This window comes from Strix uralensis, chromosome 4 (genome assembly GCF_047716275.1).
Source record: "Strix uralensis isolate ZFMK-TIS-50842 chromosome 4, bStrUra1, whole genome shotgun sequence".
NCBI classification, from domain to species: domain Eukaryota; kingdom Metazoa; phylum Chordata; class Aves; order Strigiformes; family Strigidae; genus Strix; species Strix uralensis.
This window is the reverse complement of record NC_133975.1, coordinates 55,010,253-55,034,109: the sequence shown is the minus strand read 5'-3', so window position 1 is coordinate 55,034,109 and position 23,857 is coordinate 55,010,253. Positions and strand designations below refer to the sequence as shown.

Here is a 23,857-nt window from a genome sequence, read left to right as displayed (position 1 = left end):
GTTTTGTTATTACAAAAGCCAGATAACCAAAATTTTAAAAACTCTATGAAGAAAAGACCAAAACTTTTAAGTCTACTTTTAAGTCTCTTTGAATCTGTTGAAGCTGTGTGGGGCATAGAGGGGAGCAAGATTGTTGGCGTATTGGTGGGGACATCTCATGGGCTCAAGTGTCACTCTCAGCAGGTGACAACTGAGCAGGGTTTGGTGGATCACAGTTCTAGACGTGAGTGCTTACAGGAATATTTGGGCTGAATGGATCAAACTGTCATTGTTGTACCTATTACTGTTGCACACCTCAGTAGTCTGGTAACACAGTTGAGTTGTCCTCAATAGGGTATTTGCAAATATTTGACTTCAGCAACTTAGAATTTTGTAATTTATTGCAGCTTTGTTGTTTGTATGTTGATGTATGAAGCCATCATTGGTGGCCAAGCTAGTAGTATTCTAACAGCTTTCTCTTAGGATCAGGGTTTATCTGGCCAGTTAGGACTGAAAATAACAGAGGTGATCGAAATTTAAGTAAAGCTTCAGAATCTTGGTGCTCCAGTAAAATGTCATTCTCTCTCCCACATGCCACCTCTCAATTTAAAATAAATAAATATATAAAATCCACTAGCTGGCAGGAGGTGGAAGCCAGCTCTGTGTTAGATATATAAATTGGAAAATAGAAACACATGTTTCTTGAAAATTCAACAAGTAGCAGATGTGTTCAGCACCAGTAGGTTTTCTGGCTGGTTTTCATCTCTCCCTTTTTTTTTTGTACAGGATTTAGGACTAGGTATAGTGAAAGGCATTTTCCTGGTAGATTTGAGACTATACTGTGGTTGCTCGCTATCTCAGTTACTGGCAACCCAAGGTTTGTGCTCTGATTAGGTGAGATATGAACTCTCTTTTTGCTCTATTTATTATTTCCAAGTTATCTCTCCTATACTATTAAAGGTTTGCTTTCAGTACATCTAACTAAAAGGGCAGTAGTATAGGGTTTAACAACAGAATTTTCCTAAAAGATTTTGGAGCAGGTACAGAAAGGCAACTCACACAGTCATCAGATTCAAGAACTGTATTTGAAACCAATGAAGAATATAACTTAAACCAAGGTTTTATCCACTTTGAATTTCTGGAGGAATCATAAATCACATTGCTTGTATCCAGACTACAATAAGAATCTGGTACTAATGTTCAGCCCAGGTTCCAGTAGGGCAAGAGTTTAGCACAAACCATAGCATAATAAATGGTATTTATTTAAAAGAACATTCAGATTTTCTGAAACAGGCCCTGGACTTGGTAAAATTCAAATGGTTATGTCAGAATGAAATCAATTAGAAATGCAGGCATGAGCCATACTCTGTCTTTTTTTATTTTTGGCAGAGAGGGAAGCAGAGGGAAGAAAGGAGCTGTTTGTTAGTTTATTCAATCAAGCAGTTTGAGTGGTTTCAGGAGAGTTTTGAATGGCAGCCAGCACTTTGCAAATTATTATTATTATTATTCTGATGTTAGTTACTTCTGAAGTGAATGCTATCAGGCTTCTATTATACAATATGTACACTGTTTTATTTCAGATCACAGCAGTGCGCTACTTGAGAATGTAATCTTTTGGGAGATGCTTTTGCTTTGAGAGTAAAGCTGCATATGGCTACAACATTTATTTCATACAGTAAGTGTTTGTGTGTCTGTATGCTGTGCAAAATGGCTTTCCATATTAAAATGACAGATTTGACCCTCTGTGTTTATGCCATAAACAAAGCAAGTCTGATACAGAAAACACTATTTGTCTAGTCAAACTCAAGTGTAGTTTAACATTGTGGGAGTAGCTCTGCATATTCTGTAACAAGAATTATTTCTGATTTCGGTGGTATAAAAAGAAAGGACGGAGGAACAGGAAGCCATTCTAAGATGTTGAGACAGACCAAGATAGGCTCCCTGAATGTAGCCAGCTTGGCTTTGGCTACCTGTAGAAGTGGATGGCTCTTCCCCGGGTTCACATGTCAGTCCTGTCAAGCCATGTTGGCATGGGGACTGTAAGTGTTATGAAGGAGAGAGCTGGAAATGGTAGGAAGAAACCTGAAAACAATAGAGGGAAAGACAGGAAACCAAATTTAAAAAATAATAAAAAAAAACAGCTGAGGAGAAGCGTTATTTGGAATATCTACTGATTTTACATAATGTCTAGTAGGGACTTCCCATGGAAAATGTGCAAAACTGTGGTATTCAATGAATCCAATGATGGGCAAAATAAAGTGGCAGATATATAGAGATCCACTCCTAAATGTTGTAGTAACTTGTGTTAGACAAATACCTAGATAAATAGGCAAGAAATAGAGATGATATGGGAATCTGAAGGAAAAAAGTAAGATTCAATGCCAGAATGAAGTGTACTTTGTGTTAAATGCCTGTAAAGGATATGACATTCAGGACAGTTGGCAGCTGAATAATCTAACAGAGCAGGGAGTACTGAGAGCACACATTTCAGTCATAGATATGACTGAGATATGCTTAAAGTACCTTTTATAACATTTGTCTGCTTTTTCTTTTTTCTTGACAAAACATTTTTCCTTTTGAAGAGGTGGAAATGTTCATGAAAAAGTTTCATTTCCCTCAAGAATATAACTTTAGAAGTACACAAAAACTCTCTTGTTTCTAGGAGTTTTTTCCCTCTCCTATTTGAATATCAAACTGAACGGGAGTAGGGAAAAAAGAAAAAAACAAACCCAAAAGCAATGGAAATGTTTTGTTTACTCAAAATCCTCCACAGAAAAATACGAGTGAAAATAAGTTTTGGTTTAGTTAAAAATTTTTGGTTTGGTTTCAAATTTGTACTAGTTTTTTCAGTCTTCCTTTGAGTAAATCTTTTCAGCTTACTTCTCTAGGAAAAAAAAAATCATAGCGAGTTTTTCTTTTACTGGATATAGTATGCCTGTCACAAAACATGTAGTAGTGTTCTTGAAGGAAAAAACAGGAGTAAGGAACAATTAAATTAATAATTACCCATGTAGGCAGTAACCAAAAGGATCTCTGAAGTCAGGATGACCAAGAGATATATAGATTATATATATAGATATGTATATATACTTGCATTTGGTAATAAGAAGTAACAGATTTTAGATGTTAAGCATTAGGCTGTGCTTCTGCATTCAGTTATGTTTTCCAGCTGCTTAAAGGAATCATAACTTATTTACGCAGTGGTAGTGCACGGGAGCATGAGTCATGGACCATGGTCAGACTGTGCTGGGTTAAATATAGGTAGAAAAAAAAGATGACTCAACCACTTTTCTTAGACAGATTTTTTAATTATTTATACACATTGGTGGTTTTCTTAGAGAGTCAGAACTGTAATGTGGTAATTTCTGGGATCAGTTGACTGGAAACAAAGCCACATGGGCAGATTGCTGTGTCTTTGTAGCCTTTGACTGAATTGGACTGAACTCTGCACAGGTGTAAGCAATTGCAGGATCTGGCTTTTGCAGTTAGAACTAAAAATACCTAGTCTGAATGATACAGAGATTATTGTTAATCTATTTATGAATGAATATTTAGAGATACCTACAGCAATAGAAAGGGGGAATTGTTTCATGGGACAGTAAAACTGAAGACTTTCCAAATGTGGATAGACTAGCACTCTGAATTTAGATTAGGATGCAAATCTATTTTTAAACATTCAGAGCTGTGAGCATGCAGTAAGAGACTATAACACTAAGTATGCAGAGATGCTGTAATGCAGGAGGGGCTGAAGTGACTGCACAGTCTCTAAACAGCAAATGTATGGTTTAATTTTTCAGTGCCCTCAGTGCTCCACTTTCAGTCAGCATCACGAAGAGTTTCTCCCAATGCAAACACTGGTTCCAGAGTTAAAAAGCAAGGGGGTCAACAGACAACCTCACTGTTTTCCTAAATGACAAAATAAAATAGTGCAGTAACAACAATCATTGGAAAAGCAGAAAAGTTTTGGCAGTTCTGGCTGATCTGTAAACTGTTTAGAGAGGTTGGTGAAAATGGAATAAGATGTAAAAAGGGCTTAAGTATTTATAATGACAACAGCTTTTACTAAGTGAGAATGCAGCATGAAGACAGCCTTTCCTTCTAGATGATAAGTAATGGGGAATGAGGGTTAGCAGTGGCACAGAGGCAGTCACTGACCGAAACAGGGTTTGCACTCATGGAGACAGTGTTCTCCCAACATAACCTGTGGGAGAACAAGCTTCTCCATCTGGCTTGTCCACCTGGAACTATGTGGCAGCTCAGAGGGAATAGCAGTTGCTATTGCTGCAACTGTGATGGCACCCAAAGTCGTTGTCTTGTCACTGCTACCTGTACTCACATTGTTCTTGTGTAAGGCTGACAAAGTCTTCATCTGTCTTTCAAGTTAGTATTTTTACTAATAGTGCTGAATAATTATAGCCATCTCTAAATGACTGATTTGCTAGGAGATATCTGTAAAAATGGGTTTTCCATTGTCTACCTGGGCTCTTTAGGGTGCCTGATCCACTCAAACCTGACCTCCTGTTTGAAGAGCTGGTTTGAAACAGGCTCTCTGCCAGAAGCTCTGTCACATGGGTTGCCTCAGTTTGCAGAACTGTCCCCATTTCACCTGTGGGAAATCTTCTCTGTACCCACAAGTTTATTGCAGACCTATGAACCCCAATTCAGCATCTGTTTCCTCTAATCTTCAGAAGATTTCCAGTCCTTCTCCCTCACTATTTCTTGAAAGCCTAAAGGAAGAGAAGAGTCTTGGCGTTTGGTAATAGAGCACATGTTAGATGCTTCTCTTTATTCCTTTCAGAAGGAGTTCAAGGACCAAGGGTTGCAAAGACTGATAGGTATGGTATAAACACAGATGACAGGCAAGGAGAAAGCATCAGTTACAAAGGGCTGTGGGGTTTTTCATATTGTCACTGAATGTAAGAAACTTCATATTATTTATTAGCTTCCCTCCTCCCTTTTTGTCTTCTCTTTCTGAGGGAAAATACTATGATCTGATAATTTTAAGAAGCTGTTGCTTTTGGAAAGGATGCTAAGAAAACTCCCATGGGCTATATTCTCATAGCAAGGGAGTAGCATGTGCTAGGTGAAAGTCTGACCCTAAAATAAAGGGCAATTTCATTTTCTTAAGTTTAAAAAGTATTTTTCCAGTGAAAGTCTACAGATTCAAAATGAAATAAATGTTACCTCTGGCAGTCTTGCAGTTCACCTTGGATACATATGTGCACTCAGTCTTGCTTATCATTTTCTCTCCTGCCCTCCCTCTCTCCCTCCCTCCCTTTCTCCCTCCCTCTCTCCCTCCTCTCCAGCCTTCCTTTGTTGTTGACTTCAGGCCTTGCAGTTCACCAGCCGTGTTCCCTTTCAAGGACACTGCAACACAATAAAGATATTGAGCAATGTTTCTATAGGGCATATATTTTTATGGAAGAGCAAAGCTCATAAGAAATGCATAGAAACAATTGTTAAGTTCAGAGAAAGCTGATCTGACTAATTTACAGGGCCTGAAATGTTTGAATATTGGAGGGGAATCAATCAAACAGGATTTTCTGCCAGCAGCACACTGCTTTGCCAACTCTGGTACCCAGGTGCAGGTGCCTCTTTCCAAGCTCCTGACCATTAGAGGCTGAATTACCAGAGTGGTGAGAGATATAATCTGCAGACAGTGGAGTTACAGCTGTAACACTGACAAAACTATCCTGCCAGCTAATGCAGGAAACTGTCTGGACATTTTCATAACAAGAAACTTTTTTCAGCTATCTCCTTAAAAGGTGGATTGAAGGAACTAAATCGGTAGTTAGAAGAAATTAAAAAGTAAGGGAAGGTTACTGAAATAAAGAAAAAAAGACATGTTCCTCCAGGTATGTTCTAGTTCTGCAAAAGCTGAGATATTCTCCATCAATTTTTTTCTCAGGTACAGAGGCAGTATGGAAGGTATGCTAATGAGCCTCTGTGTGTGTGAGAAACCCCACAAAGAGAAAGAGCCTTTTGTTTTAACTAATTTTCATTACTTTAGTTAATTTTTGAAAAAATTTCGTTTAAGACTCCCAAATGAGGATCCTTGAGGAAAAAAGGGCACACCACCATGCTCGTGTCTTCTGGCTTGCCTATACCTCTTGGCTTTCAAATTTTGTTTCTTTAAGAAAATGGACTTGTTAAAAAAATATAAATCAAATTACCTTTAGCAATTAAGTTCCTTATCATAGACATCATGGACTTCATGTTTTGATGGTGATGCTTGTGATGGAGGAAGATGTGGATGGCACTGGATTCTGTGGCAGAAGGGAAGAGTGCAGGAGATTACTCCCCAGTTCAGTTGATTTTTACCTGATGATTTACAAGGTATGTAAATGAGGAGACAACCACAGAAGGTACATTTAATGGCATCTTAATGCATCATGGAATTTACGACAGGGCATGAATAGCTTGTGCACTCAACTGTTGGAAGCAGATGCTGCTATAATTCTACTTAATACTTAGAAGCTAAGTAAAGCATATTGTTTTTTGTACAAATGTTTATGAAACATTAATAACATGCACCATTCAATGCTGAACATATAATGTGAGATCCTCTGTTATAAATATTTATGAGGGTGACATTTTGGTTCATTATATAAATTGATTTCAAGTAACACTTCTGAGATTCTCCATTGTTTTTTCCCATCTTAGTCATACTGGTATCCTAAAAAGAAAGGTAGACTGGAAAGGAGTCAGTCATATCAATATCTAATATAAAAGCTGATTTCAGTTAGGAAAAGATTTACACTTGCTTGTGCAGGAGAACAGGATATTTAGTAGTTTGAAACCAAGACTTTTCACTCATAATGCAAGTTTGTTGCTACTGTTATGAGAGGAATTAGTGAGCTTCAGTAAATCTGATGGCATGTATATATCGATTCTAGGTTATCTTGTTATGGTCCTTGGCTTCCATAAAATGAACTCTGTCAAAATATGCAGTTTTCTACAGATAATTAAAATGTTTGAATTAGTTGTTGACCATTATAGGTTCTGGGGTTTTTTTCAAAAGGTGCAGTATATCTGCAACAAAAGCCTTTGTCCTCTTTTCTGTAAAAAATTTGATTTACTGATTGCAAAAATTATAGTCTTTCTTTATCTTTTAACTAAAATGACAAGGCTTTCAATCATGTTATTTTCACTAGGGTGACAGCCTTTCAATCCACACCTCTCTGACATTTTTGACAATGATACTTAGCAGCCAACAAAATGTTATGGTAATTTTTCCAGTGTAAATGAGAGATTCAAGCTGTGCAAACTATTTTTTTTTTATTCTTTTGTTTTCCCCAGTTCTAAATCTTTCTTAATTGCTAAATATCCCTTACTATTTAGGGTCTGGTATTTCATAATAGCTTGAAATGGACAGAAATTGTAGCCACATTTTTATTTTATACAAAGAATTTACTCAAAAAATTTTTACACTAAATCTTAAACGTCTTTAAGAACATCAGAAGTGATTCAATGAAGTTTGATGTAGCAGAACGTACGCTATTTATCAGCTTCAAATGAACCACAACAAAAAATCTGAGGTTTGAATGAGCATCTTAGTACAAAGCCTTTGGAAGACATCTCCAGAGATCCCTAAAACACTCAGTCAAGGTGAAAAGTCTAGTGGAGCTTGTTGCACAGAGATCTGTCAGGATCCATTCTAAACATTGTAAATCTTAATGATTTAAACTGTTTGAAAATTGGACTTTTCTCTCCTTGCAAAAGTCTGAACTTCTTGTGAAAAATCAAACTCCATTTTTTGGTATTAATCGTTAGTATTTGTATTCAGGACTGCTGTCACAATATCTCAGAGGATTCTTATTTTAGTGTCTCATGCCTCCATTTATCTATATTGTTTATGCCCCCCCAGCCAATTTACATGTTCCAGAAGGCATCACAGTCTTTTCTTAAAGCATCTAGCACCTACTGAAGACTGAAGGTATGGGGTAATTTATCTCTAACTGCTGTGACATGTGACATGTCTGAATCAAAATATTTTAATTTCCCAGATATTGTTTTGACAGAAAAATGTGCAAAGCAGACACTTAAATTTAGTGGAACTGACAATTTCCTTTCAAACAGTTTGTTTTTGTGGAAAAGCACATAGGTGCTGCTGCTTGCAACATCCCTGCTAAGCTCCTGGTTGGAAAGGGGGAGTCTCAGACTGCGTTTCTAGTGGTAGTAAATGATAATTTTCCATGAAGAATTAACTCACAAAGGAAACGAAGCCTGGCTCATCTTCCTGTGAGGGTAGAGGTGAAGCTACTAACATACAGAGTTTTTCTTGTCTGCTTAGTTCAATGGAAATACCACTAAAATTGAGAGTCATAACTCAGCACTATGTTATGTAAGTTCTCTGCCTTCATTAGGGAATCTATACAGTGTTGGTGAAAGTGAATACGGACTTAGCAATACTATATAATGAAATTGTATTTCAGAAATGACTGACTTTTGCACTTTTAATTCAGTGTTCCTGAAAGAGAATGAAATTTCTAAGTGTGTTGCAGAATTTCCAAAAGACAAAATTAGGCACATTTCAAATACAGAGGAGGGAAACTTTAAAACAAAGCAGCTGAGTCATGTTTTATACATTTGCCCAACAAGTATTTAAATGGCAGTTTCTTTACTCTTTCTTATGATTTAATATTAAATTATTTGTTTTCCAATAGGAGTGTGAAAGTGCCATAAACACAAATAATTCCATATTAGTTATATATAACAGAAGTTATGATATAGCACTCACAAAGGATTTGAGAGGTTAGGGAAATTGACCTAATATATTTTCCTTCTTTGATTGTAAAGATCTCATTCTCTAATGTCATGAAGCTCAGCTCTGATATGAGGTGCTTTTGAACCACTTTTTGAATCAGTCTACCTCTGTTGAAATCTGACTGAATTTTTTTTCTTTTTACTTTTTTCCCCCTTGTTCTTTATTCTCCTCTTCTTCCTCTTTCTCTTCTTGCTTCCTGGTGGGGGTTGGGAAGAGGGACAAGACAATGTAGTTAGTTAGTTTACTGTAGCCATAATAATGTGAGAGCTCAATTAAATTTAATTAAACAGGTTTAATGACCAAAATGTTAATGCTGTACCAGTTTATTATTAAGTTCAAGCCTTAATGTGATTACTTTTACTAATTAATTCAAGGCTGCTACAAGCCTTCAGTCTGCTTGAATATGCAGTCGATGGGGCAAATTATCTTGATTATAAGTCTCCTTGAAAATAAAAAATATCTACTAATATTTGTGGACCTGGCACTGAGTTTCAATAGTGTACTTGAATCAGGATATGACTCATTCCCACAAAAAGAGTTTGAATGATCCAGCAAGGAGGAGGAAAGCATTGTGTAAGTCCTGGCTGCATGGCATGCTCTTTATGGTGTGTGTATGTGTAATGAGAGAAATTCAATTATTCGGCGATGTAGTCAGTTTACCATTCTACAGAGTCCAAAACAAAGAACTCAAAATTATAAGAAAGGAGTAATAAATCCCAAAGCAACATTCACTCTCAAATAATTATTGTTCTCATTAACTCTTATTGAGTTCTGCAAATGGTATTAACATGCTGATATGCTAATGCTGTGAATATATTCCATTAGCAGGATATACCTGCTAAGAAAATTAACACATTCTTGCTTCTAGGTAGACCATTGTAATTTCTGTTACTTTCCTGTTAAATTCTTTAAAAAAAAAAAAAAAAGGAAAAAGAAAAAGAAAACAAAAAAGAAAAGAAAAAGGTGCAATTAAATATTTATTAATTATTTAATATATAAATGATTTGTAAGGAATTATTTGAAAAGGCCCACACTTTTTTATAACACTGTGGGTGTCTTGTTTCTATTTTACTTGCCTGGTTCAAGTAAAAGTCAGGCTGCATTTCTTGGTTTTGGAGACATTTGGAAATCAGAGTTCTGTATTTGCTGAGAGAGTCCCAAGAGCTGTAGAGGTAACGCGTGAGAGACATGTTCAGGGTGCTCTATCACACTCCTTGCAGCATTTTCACATGGGATGTCCAAGGACCAGAGGAGAAGGGCTGATCCAGGAAGATACAGGCCAGGAGAGGTATCGCAGCATTTGCAGTCCTAAAGGATAGATCACCTTATAATCAGAAACAGACAAAAAGCTCCCTTTGATGGCTATAGATTGGGTTTGATTCTGGTTGTCCAGCTTCTATGTGGTTCTGGCTCATCAATGACAGTTAAGTAAACTCACACTTCTAACAGTGTTATTTATGTTCTAGCACCATGATTTTTCTTTTACTACTACATCTGTTAAGTTTTTTATTATAGGTGCACATCATAGAGGGTAGGTAGCAACTAATTCGAACCACTTTTCTATGCGTTGTGTATATGCTGGTTCTCTACTGATTTATTTGAAAACTCAGAATTAAAGCACAGACTTGTAGTCTGCAGTTAAACATAATTTTTTAATATTTGTATTAGTTTAGACTGCATTAATGTCTGATGCTATCAAAAGCCTAAATCCTTCACAAGAAGAAAACAATTAGATAGTAATGGCTATTATGCCAGTTTGTTTTTAGCTAAGCACTTAAGTGTTCGGAATATTATCTAATATTAAACTAGATTTAGGAGCCTTTTCTTGATCACCAAATATGCCTTTGAAATACTCTTAAAAGCTAGAAAATATATACTTTAGTGTTACCAAGACATCCCTCTCCACCCCCAGTCATTTGAGGTCTTAAATGGACTACAGGTTTCCTCTTGTCTGCTGTGCAGAGTTGAGTATAATCTTCTGATGTAGTAGACCTACAAAATTGAGTTAGAAATCTTCCAAGAACAGGCTGGAAGCTTTTTATATATCTGAAGGTTTTCTGTTTCTGATCAGATAAAGAAAGTTAATGCGGCAACAACCCCTGAGGTAAAATAATACAGCTTTGACTTCCAAAGCTATACTTTAAACTGTAGCATTTAGATTTAAAAGATTCTGGTCTTATGGTGTTTCTGTAGTCCTAACCCAAACCAGAAAGTCATGCATTTGCTCTTACATGTAAACTAACAAATTGCTTGAGACAGGAAAATTATTCAACCCATATTATACATGCAGAAAAATTTATAATTCAAGTAGATCTTGTTCTGGGCAAGATTTCAACCAGTTATTTACCAGATTACATTTGACTTGTTCACAATATAAGTGGACTGAAAAAAAGGTATGTCCACATTCCTGACATATTTTCTTGGGCTTGCGGGATCTGTCAGAGAGCACTTTTTGCTGCTGATTTTTCTGGCAGGCAGAATTTAACTGTTATTAACCTTGGGTAACAGAACTTTGGATCACCTTGGTCTCTTGTTTGAAATGATATATCTTACTTTTTTCTCTGTCTTGGTATTGCTATGTCAGAATTGCTTTACTGAGAGCACTACATTATTTGTAAATAACCCAGCAAATATGATTTGGCATGCTGAAGTTTCTACTGGTTTCCTCTCTCTTCCCTGTTTTCTGTAACTGATAGACAAAATGAATCAACTAGTTACTACGTGGATTTTTTTCTAAATTCTCTGAAGATTTATGCATAACTTGAGTAGAGTTTGCCAACATTTTTCAAGTTTCAGTTATCTACAATAATATTCAAGATGTACATTGTACTGTGAGGTTAGAGAACACTTTCAGAAAGATAGGAAAAAGAGGAAAAGGTGCTTTTTCTCTTGAATTTTTATTTGCAGCACCAAAGCGAGTGCCAACACATCCTCTTTCAGCTATTCCAATTCAGATCCAAATGCTTAGGACAGCGAGTGAATCCAAACTCTTCCAAGGGCTATGAATTTTAGTGCAAATGTGAATTATATGTAATGGAGTTGGCTCCAAGGGAGCTGTAAAAAATCTCTCTTATGAGACAATGCCAGTGCTGATCTGTCTTTGACTATAACTTCAATAACAGACTACAGTCTACTAGCTTCAATCAAATAGTGATCTTATATCTCGGAAAGCAAGAGCATATTGTCAGCTTGAGGCAAGAGGTTTTAGCTGTTCACTTGCCATTAGGAGGAGATATATAACTAAACCAAAAGCACCTCGAGTTTGAATATACTTCTGAAAATAATCTCAGAATATTGAAAATATGTCACTTTTTTCAGATGCCTTTCTCTGATCAGTTGATATTTCCATTTGTAATGTCACACATGGAAGGGAGAAGTTGACTGTGCCATTTGTAAAGAAACAGATAGATTACAAATGTTCAGCTTTCATATTTCTTTAGATAAATGCACAGAATATAAAAATGTCTTTGGCAGATAAAAGTAAGAGCTGGTGCATGAAATTTTAAACCAAATGTGACCTATGAGATCATCTGGTTTGATTATCTGCTTGATACCGTCCAGAAAAACTCATGCAGTAATTTGGACTTTTGAAATAGTTTTGCAATAAAGATAGAAAGTGGTCTTACAAACAATGGATTTGACGGCATCTAGCTAACTGCACATGCCACATGCTAAAGTTCATAGAGTTTAAGAGCAAAAGGGACCCGTGAGGCTGTGTGGGTCAATTTGAGTTTGTTCAGGTAGCCAGTTATGTTTTTCATGCAGCTACCTTGAGTGTCTAAAATGTATTGGTATTTTGCTAAAGATTGTCTTCCAGAAAGGTATCAGATCTTGATCTGAATTTGTCATTTTTGTCATCGCTTCCTCTGGTAATTTGTTTCAGTGATTGATCCTCTCTCAATAAAAGCCTGTGCATAATTTCCAGTAGGGTACTGGGATGCAGGTAGGAATGGGAATGACTCAGACTTTTGGTTTGAAGCTTCTCCCTTCTGTTGAATGTAATTCAAGGTTCATTAGGCCAAAGAAGAGCAATGTCTACAATCTGCTGGGTAACCATGGTCTGTAACCGTTGAGGCTTGGGATAAAAGGACTTCTATTCCTGTTCTAACATCTGAGTGATTTTTTGGTTTTGTCCCATGCTGTGTAATAATAGGTAGCAAGTGTTAGAGGATGAACTGGAATTGAGGAGTCTCCACATTAAAGTTTAATTTAGTCTGCATAGTCCTATTCAGTCTTGCTCTCACTCAAGTCTCCTAACTTGATTATATTTTTTTATATATATGTATAAAATATACGTATAATAGATACACACAAATGCATGTGCACACATATATATTTATATATGTTTTTAAGAAAGGGTTGAGAGGTTTCAGGAAGAGGAGGTGACTGCATCTTGTCCAGCCTCCTGAGAAATGTATTCATTGAGAAATATTCATTGGGGAAGCCACAATTCCTCTAGCACCTGAAAAATTTTAACATCAAAACCAAAGATGTCTAGGGATTTTACAGGCTTAGATGATCAGTGATAGGGGAATCTGAGAAACAGTTTTAGAATTAGGGCACCACAGTGGGCATTAGGTTGGATTTATGCAACTGTCTCCTTAATGTAGCTGTAGGCTCTTTCTGAATAAAGTTATATAGCTATGGGTGGGGAATTTAAGTGCAAAATTCTTGTGATTGTTAGTAATAAAAAAGAGGAAGGAATAAGGCATGTTTCAGGGCATACCTATGAGCTAAGAGGCTTTGAAAGAACTCTGAGACCTATTTAGAATTATCTACTGTCACAATTTATATCTGCAGACTGGATTATTACATGTATATATGTAGTGAGATTTCTTTATATGCATTTGTGTGTAGTTGTCTGATATGAACACACAAATTTTTGCTGGATGCATGAGCAGGTACAGAAACAATTCCAAGCCAGTACCAGGAAATTGTTTTTCTTAAAAATTGACCCCCACATATTTCAATTTTAATGCAGTGAGGACCTAATTCAAACTTATGTCTGTCAATGGGAAGATTCTCACTGGCTTAAATGGGCTTTTAATGAGACTCCCAAATGCCTGGGGAAAAAGTGCTTTAATTTGGTAAAGAAATTTCATCATCAAGGACTCACTTAACCACAGGAATTTTATCTTCACTCAGACTCATTACATTGTTCTGTCATTAATAATCACAGTGCAAAGTAATTGAATTTGTGATGGTATTACATGGGTCTGTGTTAGTGCAAAACGTTGAGTGTAAGACTTTTTCTCTTGGTTTGATCTGGAACCCATCACAAGACACAGTGAGCAGTTTTATTGTGCTATTTGTCAGAGAGTGATGAATTGCTCTTAACAGGTGAACTGTGCCATACTGAAAATGAATGTGGGGAGGAGCAAGTGCACATCTCAGATTACATGCTCTGTTATGTAAATTACAGGTGGTAGGTGGCAAGAGTCCTACAAAATGGATGGGTTGGCTAAAATCATGCTAGTACTTTTTAATGCATACCAGAAAGAATCATGTGTAAAACTGGAAGCTCTATGTTTCCAGGTATGCTTGTGATATGTGCTTTCTCTTAAAGAAATAAATCTGATTGAAAATATCTGAATTTAAAGGATTACCTCCTACCTTCAGTTTGGTGGAGAGGAGGAGGAAATATATTGTTTTCTTGCCTAGTTTTTTATTCTCATTAGCAAACTGGAAAGTTTTCTTCCCTGTATAAGCAATCTGAATCAATTTCACACTAAACAGGCTTTACAGATCCAAGCAATGTTCTAAAACTGTGTATATTAAATACCTATATATATGTGTGTGTGTACCTGAATGTATTTATTATTGAATTGGTGACCTTTTAAAAAGCAGAATCTTTCAAAACGTTCTGAAGATGTTCTGAAAAGACTATGCAAGGTTTTATGTAGGTAGAATAATAGTAGTCTCTTTAAGAGCCATCTACTTTGTCTCTTTTACTATTATTTCTTCTACCACTACTGTATTTACTTTTATTTACTTAAAAGCTGACTTACTGGATAGCTTCATGTGATGTGCATCTCACTATTTTGTGGGCCTCAGGAGGGTTTGGCAGCTCAGAGGTCTTATTTCAACTTGTTTCAGTTGAGCACTTGTAATACGAGACATTCAATCTTAAATAGTAGATAGCAACAGTGAGTAGCTGCCGACTCAATTAAAGAAATAATGAAAGCTCTGGGAAATAAGAGATCAAAAGTTTCTTAAAATGAAAAAAGGTTAGTACATGGTTAGTGAAACTAGCAGCTTATTCTAGCTGCTTGGATATATAAACCCCCTGAGTTTTATAATTTGTATTTATATTTTTCCAGACGAGTAATTAAATTTCTGAGGCTTTATGCATAAAGCTAATAAAATTATCACACAGCATATTTGAAGGCCTTTCAAGCTATCCATTATTATGCTGAGTAAGATTATGCCACAGTAAACAGCCACTGCTGACGACCTCTGGTTGTCCAGCAGCTATGAATATGACTGTATTCAGATTGGAGGCAGACCTGAGGAAGTGGCAGCATCTGCACGTGAAAGACATTGCCTTTACATTCTGTGCAAAGTGTAACTCATATAACTTTCATTAGGAACACGCTTCACCATCAAGCTTGCAATATTGTTCAAATGCAGTAGTAAACCCGTGCAGCGATTAGTTAGCTAAATTCTGCTGTTGTTTTACTGTTGTAAATTGAAATAATTTCAGCATAAAACATGTGAGTATTCTTGATTTATGATGAATGAAGTATATAATGGAGGAAAATGATATTTCCCTTAGATAAATTCAGTAAGCAAATATAATGGTAAAAGTAATTCAGCTATTTCGGTACTGATTAATCCACACATACAGGAAAATAAGCATTATAGCTTGCAGATTGTTCTCTGGCTTCATTCAGAGAGTCAAGCAGTCAATAAACAGAGTTGTCTAATTTGGATTCTGTACAAAGTATCAGAGGCAACACCAAATGATTTGTTCAGTTGGAGCAGAGAACATTGGATGCAAATGTTGGTCTTTTCCTACTTTTCTGTCTTTCCGTTATGTTGCTATATGTCTCACTGTAAATGAAACAAATATTACTGAAAACATTTGGTGACTTCTTCCTTCAGAATCTTCTACAAAAGTGAAATTGAGTGCCAGAAGAAAAGGTGGGCAATGTTATTTTCCTCCTGAAATTATTTTTATCTGGGGAATATCGGTGAAGAAACTTTTATGTGTCTCCATGCAGAATTTAATCATTTTGACTGAAAAAATGTAATAGTAAATATGAAGTGGTAGAATATGTCATTTCTTTCAAGCAATTATGATACAGCCCACAAAGTAATAACAGTATTTTGAACTTTTGCAAAACTTACTTTCCTGGGTTCTCAGTCAGGGAAATGTACACAATGAAAATGGATCTCTATAGGTCTCAGTGCCAGAACAGGAGGGGGCCGTCTAGATTATGCCTTGAGAACGATGGACGCTGACTCAGTTCAATTTAATTTTATAATGGAAGAAACCTAACCAGAGTAGAAAAGCAGGCATCTAGCTGGGAAGCTGAGAGTTGAAGTTTTACATGGGGAGAGGATAGCTCAAAATAATGACCTTTCTGCTTGTAGGTCATGGTGCAGTTCTTGATCACTGGGTGGCTTGCTGCTTTTTGACAGTCTGTCATTAGGGGTTCTTGCAGTCCTGGTTGAAATAGCTCTATTATAGATGATCTTTGGCCTGTCAATGACTTCTGTTTTATGATAAAGTAGGCTAATGAAAATTTTTTTTTAAAAAAGAGAAAATAAATAAGAACTTCTGTGATAGCTGAGATACTCTTGTATATAACTGGGAGGGAGTAAAATTCAGCTTTTACTGAAAACAATGGTGGCATTAATGTAAAATCTTATTGATAAATTTAAAGATCCAGAAATCTTGATAGGGTTTCATATTCTAACTTGAAAATACACAGCATAGCAACACCTGTTACAAATGGTGAAGAAATAATATTCAGGAGTTCTTCCGCCCAAGAAGCATGTCCTAATTCAAGATCTTGGTGTGCAGTTATTAGTAAACTTCATCCTTATATTTGAATGAAAAAATGTGTATGTTAACCTTGGTTCAGAATTTAAAAAATGAGTGCTGAGAAGAAAAGAGGAAAGAAACTGTTGGTCTGTGGATAGCAAGTAGTGCTGGCATATTGTGGAGGTGATAATATTCTTAGCAGACTGTACTTACCTTTGGTTTTCTCAGTAAACTCTGATACCTTTGTATTACCAGGTAAATCCCGCTTAGGATTGCAGCTGCTTTAAAAAAATACCCTTTTTCAGTAATCGCCTGCCAGCTGGGATGGAATTTGATCCTTTTCTTATATCTGGAGACCTTACTTTCTGTTTGTTTTTTTAGAACTCAGTTGTAGTTCTTGTGAGTTTATGTAGATAAGGCATGAGTTTGTCACACAAGCGTGAATGAAGGAATCTTCATGGACTCCACCATTTTGTCTCCTCTTACTGGGCATCAGCACCGTTGACAGAGACCCCTCATCTTTTCCCTCCACTCAGAAATGTTCCCTGTTTGTATCACCTCAACAAGAGGGGGCCGAGAGCACTTGGGATGCTTGGGCAGAGTTGTAGCTGCTTTGAAGTGCACCTTTGACTGAGGTAACTTCTCAAGCATCTTTAAAAAATGTGACAAAGTAGCCTGAGGAAATGGTAGTACTTAGGGCAGCAAATTTCTGCTTTTGTTAATAGAGAAAGAAAATACTACTGGTTTTACTTGGTTTTACAGATATTTCTTTTTTTTTTTTTTTTTTTTTTTTTTTTGAGGATCCTACTTTAATGCCTCAGAAAGGGCAGAAACAGTTTTTTGGGCTCAAACCACAGCCCATGGTGATTCTCCTTCTGCTTCTCAGGAACAAACAGAGAGAAAGGTGGAAGAAACTGCTTTTGCCCACAGTCAGTTCCCTGTCAGCAGTGTGCAGGGGATCCTGCAGGCAGGGGAACACCTTTGACTCCCCGTGAAGACAATGGCAACAACATTTGCACTGTGTCTCTGTGAAATCAGGAAGGGTAAGAGTTAGAGATGCAGCACTAATATAAGGAATTGTAGGGTAGGTAAGTTAAGCTTGTCTGGAGGGAAAGAAATTAGCATAAAAAAAGAAGCTATATACTTCAGCTGTTTTGGGGGTACATTTTGTCAGTGCTCAACCAAAAAATTTGAGTGAAGGTCAGGTTTAAGCAGTAGAGACATCTGAAAGAAGCAGCAGAATTTGAGATGCTAAAAAACAATGAGGAGGAAAAAAGCTAGTCCAGCCATTGCAAGATTGTGTTGCATTATTAATGTAGAGACTCCATGTTGCCTACTCTGAGTATCATGTGCCAAATTGAAACAGTTGTGTAAGTATAGCCAGCTGCTGTGCTGGCCAGCAGTTTGTTGGATGACTCTGCTTAAGTTTCATTAGCTTATACTAAGGAGGAAAAAGGGAGGGATTTATATGATATGTATGCTAGTGTGTCTTAATGTGCAAAGATTAATCCAGTTGGCAGGGCCATGATGGTACAGTGGAACAGTTGTTTTCTTCTATTTTAAATGTTTTTAGAAGTGCACAGGTGGGTTTATCTAAGGAAAATAAATCTCTATGTTTTCTTTGATTTTGTTTGGATGGCTATGAGATTGAGACTTTGATGACAAACTCCTAGTTTTAGCTTTTGCTCTCTGTCCAAATTGTTCAAATGTGGGGTCTTTTTTTTTTTTTTCTTCTTTTATCCCAGGTTTTCCAAATGTTAAAAAAAAAAAAAAAAGTGTTTCTGTTAGAAAAACCCTTTGAAAGGGTGACCACTTCTCTTAGAATTGGCTAATCTTTTCCATAGTGCTTCAGCAAACACATGATGAGAGATTGTGTCTTTTGTTTCAAAAGTGCCTCATTCACTATGACAGAAGATAAACAACTAAAACTTGCAGAAGAAGGAGTACAGCATTATTGCTGATTCACAACAGCTAGGGCAGCAGTGAGAGCCAAGGAATTTTTGCTAAAGCCAGTAAAGAAACAATTTGCCAAGTGATGTTGGCTCATTTTGTGTTCAGGCTGCTGAGCACAGGTGCCTCTGGAAAGGTGCACGGTGCCCTTTATTTGACCTTCTCTTGATGTTAGAGAAATCTGCTTGGTTTTCCTTTATCTTTAAACTGCTGCTTGCAGTGAAAAATCTAGAACAAAAATTTAGGAAGTGAATTAAAAAAAAACAAAAAACAAAGAAAAGCTGAACGGAACCTAATTTCATTTCTTCATCTCTTTGGTTTATTTTGAGCTCCTAAAAAAACCTCCTTCCTTTCAGGATGAGTCTATGCAATATTATTATTTTCCTGTTGGTAGTGTAGGGGGAAGTGTCCTTTTTAATAGGACAATCTGTCCTTGCTGGAAAGGAAGATAATAAGCAGAACTGTATATGAATGACTGAAGAGGGGAAAAAAAATATGAAAGTAAAATGGCAGATTTTCTTATGATTTTTATTTTTTTACCCCTGAAACTGTTTGTTTATTTCAGCTTTAAAGAGCACAGCATTTTGACAGCCAGGAGCTAATTTGCAACTTTTCCCCTGAATTCTAGTTTCAAATGAATTTCCTCTGCCCCACCCCTTCCAATGAAATGAAATAAATCTCAAGCTGACAAGTTTTACTATGTGCAGCCACTACAGCTCCTCTCTGATTTCATGGATTTTGGACAAAAAGACAAAAAAATGGCATAAAGTAGAAATACTGGTATATACCAGAATGCTCCATGTCAGGGACTTTCAGGAAAGTTTTGCTGGGTTTCTGCCCCAGGATCTGTCCTAGTCAGAGTCATGGATTTGTTGTACAGTCACAACAGTTAAATATTTTTCAAATAAAACTTTCAATAGAGAAAAGTATAAACAGACTAGGCTGTAGCCTAAACAAACCTTTATTTTCTTTAGACTGAAGTTGAAGTTAAGGATACATAGGCAAAAATAAGCTAGGCTTGGATTACACAATTTTTCTTCCAAAAGAAAACATTAAGTAGAAAAGACCATTGTTCTTCCTATCCATTGGGTAAAATTACACGAAAGTTTTGTTATAATTTGTTCCCTTTAGTACCCTTTAGCATGTTCTATTAGTTAAAACTGCACTGTTATTAACATTATTTTGCTCATTTCTTTTACTATGAGTTACTTATGAAAGTAAACATTTTACAAAGTCTAATTTTTTGCTTAGAAACAAATGTTAAGTAATGATAAATCAAACTTTACATATCCCTGCATGAAAACAGTTTCAGTTTGTTTGGCTTTGCACTTTACAGGTGCTTTGTCATGGAAATATGGACAATATCTCAGCTAGATTTTGTTGTCACATTTTTTGCTTTGTGTGGGTTTTGGGATGAACATCACTGGTTAATGACTAAAGCAACATAGTGTTAATTAAGAAATCCATTCTTTCTCCTGGCTGCACAGCTGACTTTCCTAGAGATATCTGGAGAATTGTTTAGTCTCTGTTTGCTTTAGTTTCCTCTTTGTTGGTTTCTGGCCATTCCCTAGATACATGACAAAAAGTGGGAGAGGGAAGCCCTGAACCAAAGGACTATGACATCCAATAGAAACAGAGAGGAGATATCATGGTTCTGCTTTCTAATATCGTAAAGGTTTAGTTTTCATTCCAATGTGGGACCAATAAAAAAAAAAAATCAGAAACAGTTTAATAAAAAAAAAAAGTGGGAGAGGAAAGCTATGGTTGCCCAAACAATTCTAAAGTGTTATTTCACATAGTCAGTAAAAGATTTTATGTAAAGATATCTAAAATCAAAATATTATAATACTTGAATGGAAAACACCATACTAATGATTGTCAGAAAATAAGAAGTATTTCTGTTACCTCTGTTGCTGCTATATCTTGCCTTACCCAGTCAGCCTTTGGAAGCAGCGATACCTTTGTGAAGCAAACTGAAAATACAGGATTGACATTCCAGATGAGTATTTTCTCAGATTTTTTAGAGGGCAGCCTTCCGTAATGGGTATCATTAGCAGAGAACCTCTTCCTGTCACACTTTTATTTCTAATCTCAGAGAGTTCAGGGCTGGTTTATAAACTGAAACATGAAATCTTACAAGATAGCTTGCATAATTGTGAAAGGTCTTCATGCTAGTCATATATGAAGTGAATTCTCTCTTGAATAAATAGACACCGCTCTTACAACTGATTTGAATTTTATAAGTATTTTTAAAAGAAAAAATAAGCTGCTTCTTGCAGAAAATTGAGTGCTAAATTTGAAATGTCATTTAAAATTTCAGACCACTGTGATCTGACTGATAACATTTCCTGAGTTATTTTGTTTTGTATTATTTTGTATATCTTGCTCAGGAAATACATATATGTGCCATCTGCCATATTCTATATACACAAATCAATTTCTGGATGACTGTATACACAAATGGGCATTTTCTCACCTTGTAAGTATCTGGGTAACAAAATGATGTGGTGTCCATGTGAGTGGACTGTAGGTATCAGCACTCAGTTTAAATTGTACCTGCCTACGTCAGACTAGCACAAGAGCTAGGGCGACAGGACACAGTAGTGTTGCATCTGTCTTGACCTGTCCTTTTGCACAAGAATTAGTTTCAGTTCACTTATTCTTACACTTTGATCTGAGCTGTTTGAACACTTGACAACTGATGAGTTTGGGGGCAATGTCTGGAGGGGTTGTGGACCTCTGCAGTATCATTGTTCCTTACTTTTGCTCACCAGAAATACAAATTTCCCCAGGATGTTTGTTAGTTTTTATGTAAAGTGATAGATTGTAAGGTTGTTTCATTTTGTAGTGTTTTATACATGGTTTTATGTATGTCATTGAAAGGCAAGGAGTAAGGATATTCAGAACCAGATGAAGAGTGTTCCTGCCTGGTAGACCACCAGTTCAACAGCACAAAACACAGGTGCCCAGTGTTTTCTGCAAGTTCTTTCGGTACAGTTAGACCTTATTATCAGTCTGGGGACTCGAACTGCTGTACTTAAGATTTTACTGCTTTGAGCAGAAAATTTTCTTTAAGCCTCACACTAACAGTTTTCATTATGGTGGTGGGATTTGTAGGATATTGCTGTCAGCAGGGAGCATGTATTCAGTTAGCTTTCAGTTGGACTTCTCCATGTCTAACGATTCATTAAAGCTTATCCCCCTTGGATATCGTTCTCCAGCAGTTTAGCGCTACCCAGAATGGCTTTCATCTCCTGTGCCATGCTTCCTGGGATTGCTGCTTGCTGCTTCAGTTCTTTTATAGGCTCTTTGCAGTATGCCCCAGTTCTGGTTGCATGGGTTTCCATCTCATCGACCTTCCTTAATAGCTGCTCATATTTGTTACCCAGTCCAGCTGCAGTGAATGTCGGATGGGTTTTCATTGCTTTTTCCAACAAGGCAGTGCTTGTTGAGATTGTGGGCTAAGGGATCTGCTGAAACACACCACTTTTGGTTACAGATGACCACTCAGCAGGCCAGGTGCTGGGCGTGCACCACTTGGTATGTAGGGAAAGAAACCCTGCTACCATTTTGTTTCGATGTTTTTCAAGTCTCTAGTGTACGTGTCACTCACTGGCAAGTTTGCTTTGTGTTGCCTTTGTGCTATTAAAACAGCAGCAATAGCCACTTGGAGTTCCACTGAAGTGCAACCACTTCTGCCGACAATCCCCTGCAATTCCCCTTTAAATTACCGTCCTCCTGCTGTGATTTACTTGCTGCCATCAGACTTTTATACAAAGACTGGTACAATATAAGATTTTTTTAATGTCACCCTGTGGAATTATTCTGGAGGAAAACCAGTGTTTGTGAGACTTTAATCACTGAATTGTGAGACACCTTTTAAGCAGGTATGGTCCAGTGGTCCCAGTTGTCAGCTTTTTGGTGTTAATGTTAAACTGAAACAACTTTATTGAAATTAATTGAGTGATTTTGGATTTCCAAGAGTGTCATTGGGACCAAGTTATTCTTCACTAGATTCAGCACTATTATTCATGAATATTTGTTTTAATACGAGATCTAAGTCAGTCCTTCATAAAAAGTTTGAGGAATTTATGGACAGGTATAATCTGTGCCCTTCAGTTAGGCTCTGATGAAAGAGAAAAGAATTCATCTTAGACCAGTTCTTCTGGATCTGTTCCAAAAATGTGAAACTTTTTTCCTTTAGACTGTGATCTTGCAGTTGGTGGGATTCTGCTCTAGTTGGTAGTAGCTCTGTCATTTCTCTTACTATAAAAATAGACAAAACCAAAACCCAAGACCTGTAGTTTATTTTAATAAGAGGTGTAATTATAAAAAAAATAATTAACATGTACCTAAGAGCTTTCCCATGCTGTACAGCTCAAGGGCTGTTTATTATATTATTCCTAAATGATTATTTTGCCTTACAGTGCCTAACAGAAGTGAATTTTATTCTTGGAAAATACCAAAATTTCTCAAGAGTAGGCTTCTGTTTTGAAAAATGAAATTACAGAATATAGCTGCTTTTGGTCTTTATTATCGGTAACTCAAAAGAAGAAGGTGAGGAAAATTATAAAATAACTCCTCTTCATTTTCACCAGGCTGTATTTGGATCTTGCCAAGTTAGACATGAATGTTTATCGGTATCATTTGGTACTTGCTCTGGATCCAATAAAAGGAGACTTTTTTTTGACCTCTTTTTATGGCATTTCATTCTGTCATGACCTCTGTTCTCTGTTGGGATCTCACATTCCCAATACACCGAGTTTTGCTCCCTGAGAACTGGCTCCCCTGAGTACTCCCATGTCACTGCCATGTCCCACTTTGGTTCAGAAGGGGGATCTCCCTGCCACCTCCTCTGTGGTGAGCTCTGTCAGGAGGGAAAACGAGGGCCAGCAAACCCCCAGATCCAAGTTTTCTATTTGAAATAGATGCAAACATGGAAATAGTGGGGTCAGTATATTCATCTACTGGACACAGCCATTAATAATGAGAAAATGTGTAAATTATTATCTGCCTCAATTTCAGTATCTGGATAAAAAATGCAGTATTTTAAGAGAATTTGTTTTGTCAAGAGATGGTACTACAAAATAAAAGCACATTTCAGCATTGTCAATGCAACTAATGTACCTTTCACATACTTTAGGACTGAAACTGTCAAGTATGATGCTAGA

At 36.7% G+C, this 23,857-nt stretch overlaps 1 long non-coding RNA gene across 1 annotated transcript in view; it reads right to left on the bottom strand.

Moving 5' to 3' along the window:
* Positions 1–9,380: 9,380 nt before the first annotated feature.
* Positions 9,381–23,857, bottom strand: part of LOC141942151 (uncharacterized) — a 102,481-nt gene continuing 88,004 nt past the window's right edge. The window contains exon 4 of the long non-coding RNA XR_012628541.1: positions 9,381–10,054. This is a non-coding gene — a long non-coding RNA (uncharacterized LOC141942151). The remainder of the gene's footprint in view (positions 10,055–23,857) is intronic.